Raw genomic sequence first — 2763 nt, 5'->3', positions numbered from 1 at the left:
AAGTAAACTTTGGGAAGTCCTGAAAGAGTATGGAGTCAATGGATGCATCCTACAAGCTATAAAAACAATATATACAGGTAGCAAAGCGAGTGTAAGAGTGAATGGGAAACTGATTGACTGTTTCGATATTATTCAAGGAGTCAGACAAGGATGTGTTATGTCTTCATGGTTATTTATATTATTTATGGACAAGTGTTTAAGAATGTCTCTCTTCGACGAAGAGGGTGTGGATCTCCAAACAGTAAGGGTGCGTGGGTAGCGTTCACAGATAAGGTTGTTCTGACAGAGTCAATCGAAGACTTACAAAGAATGTTGAATAAACTAAATGCAAGCATGAAGAGCATGGGCCTCAAAATTAACGCAAATTAAACAAAAACTATGGTGTTTGAAGGAAAGAGTGAGAAAACACTATGCAATATTTGATTAAATGATGAGAGAATTGAACAAGTTGATAAGTGCGTATACCTTGGTAGCTTATTTACTAGGGACGGGAAGATAGATGAGGAATTAGATAGACGAATAAATGAAGGTAAGAAGGTTATTGGTAGAGCAGGTCCCCTTATCAGAAGTAAAAATATATTAAATAAAGCTAAAATGGCAATACATAATTCTATATTTATACCGACTGTACTATACGGTAGCGAGACTTGGACTTATCAAGAAAAAGATAAAAGTAGAATTAACGCAATTGACATGAGATTCATGCGTATAATATGCGGGAAAACCCTGATGGACAAAGTAAGTAACGAGGTAATTCTAAAAGAATGTGGTGCAGAAGAGACGCTAGTAGATACATGGGAAAGAAATCGATAAGATGGTTCGGACATGTTGAGAGAATGCCAAATGAACGACTAACGAAACAAGTGTATCAAGGTAAAGTAAGTGGCAGCGTGCCCAGAGGTAGACCGCGGAAAGAATGGTTAGAATGTGTGAATAAGACCGTAGTTAGAAGAGACATAAGAAGTCACAGAAACACGAGAGCCTGCATGAAAAAATGCATGGACATAAAAGAAGATAGAGAAGTATGCCAGGACGGGAAAGTATGGCGGCAAATAGTTGATAAAAAGAGTGTCAGTAGAGTTCTTCGTTTGGGGTGATTGCTAGAGAGATTGATCAGCAACCTGGGTTGGAGCAGTGTTGCGGAATGAACGTGTTATTTACTTAAATAGCACGAGAATTCTGGATCAATCTGAAAAATCTATCCCGTCCACACACTACTCCTTTCCCCTACCGAGTGAGTTACGCCTACCTCGAAAGGGAAATGGCTTAATGGTGTAATAATAATAATAATAATAATTTAGTAAAAAAAATGTCTTTTCTGAATATTTAACTATTTTGTAGAATTTTTTGTTTGTTTAAAAATTAATTTCTTTTAACTACAAGAAAATTAATCTTTTTTGTCGAAAATTTAACTATGATTAAACATTAATTTTTGTATAGAAAGTTAGACCTGGTGGAAAACAAATTTCTTTTGTGCAAAATTAATGTATTTTATTAAAAATGCCTTTTTTTATATACAATTCAGCCTTTTAGATAAAAATTTAAGTTTTTGTTTAAAAATTTCAATATTTTGTTTAAAACAAATTTAACAAATTTAAAAAAAAATGTTTGTATATTATTCAAATTTTTTTTTGCAGAAAACTTTTTGTTGAAAGTTTAACTATTTCTATTAAGAGTTAGTCAACTATTAATTAAAATTAATGTTATATTTTATAATTATAATAATAAAATTAATAATATATATAATAGTAATAATATTTATACTATATACACCTGAAAAACATAACTTCAAAATCGACTCCTGCATGAAATAAAGAATCATGCGAAACATTAAATTCGCCAATTTCTTCCATTTCTTTCAAATGGGGATCGAGATATAAATAGAAGACCACCGAAGTTTTCCGAAGCTTTCAGATCGGCAACCATCGTACAGCCGAGAACCGAAGTCGAACCGTGCATTTTCGGCTTACACACGAACTCACAGTGGTAATCATGCTCCTTCCGTTTTGCGGCTCCCAAACGGTAGGTATGGTGGGGTTGAATTTCATTCACGTCTCGCAGCTCTGCTGTTCTCACTGCGGTTGCCATACAATCTAACTAAATCGCGATTCACCTAAATGTCATTTCAACTAAAACTCTATAGTTTGTGCACAGCGGATGCGCTTGCTCGAAAGAGGGTCGTGTGTGTAGTTAGAAAGCAGGATGCGGCGACTAAGTTGTACTAAAAATATACGGTTGGCGGCGTGGCATGCAGGCTCCGAATCATCGATAAAGAAAAACTGAAAATAATAAAAAAAATAATAAATGTAATAAAGTTGAATAAAACTATTAGTTGTTTTTAATTTAGTAACGTGAAATTGGATAAATATAAAGGTAATTAAATAAGTTCAAAAATATTTACATTAAGTGAAAAGTGACCGGTTAATAAAAAGTGTATTTTTTCGTAATTTTTCATTTTGATTCTGTTGGGGGTTATTAATTGTTTCAAATAAGAAACACTGTATAAAGTACAGGCACAAGAATTTATTTAGTAACAAGTATACAATTCAACGAGGTTTACAATTGACCGAGGTTTCAGACGAACTAACTAACGAACGAACGAAGTAACTAACTAAGGCGGAGGGCATCTGTCCTTATATACCTGCGTTTATTACTCCTTCAAATATTCCAGGCCTACTTCCTCGGTGCATCTAATCTCCACATTTCGAGAATCTTCTAGCCTGATCTTCCTTACCTAGTACAGACGCAGTCTCGAACCTTCTA

Source organism: Belonocnema kinseyi, chromosome 1 (genome assembly GCF_010883055.1).
Source record: "Belonocnema kinseyi isolate 2016_QV_RU_SX_M_011 chromosome 1, B_treatae_v1, whole genome shotgun sequence".
NCBI classification, from domain to species: Eukaryota; Metazoa; Arthropoda; class Insecta; order Hymenoptera; family Cynipidae; genus Belonocnema; species Belonocnema kinseyi.
This window is presented reverse-complemented; position numbering follows the sequence as displayed.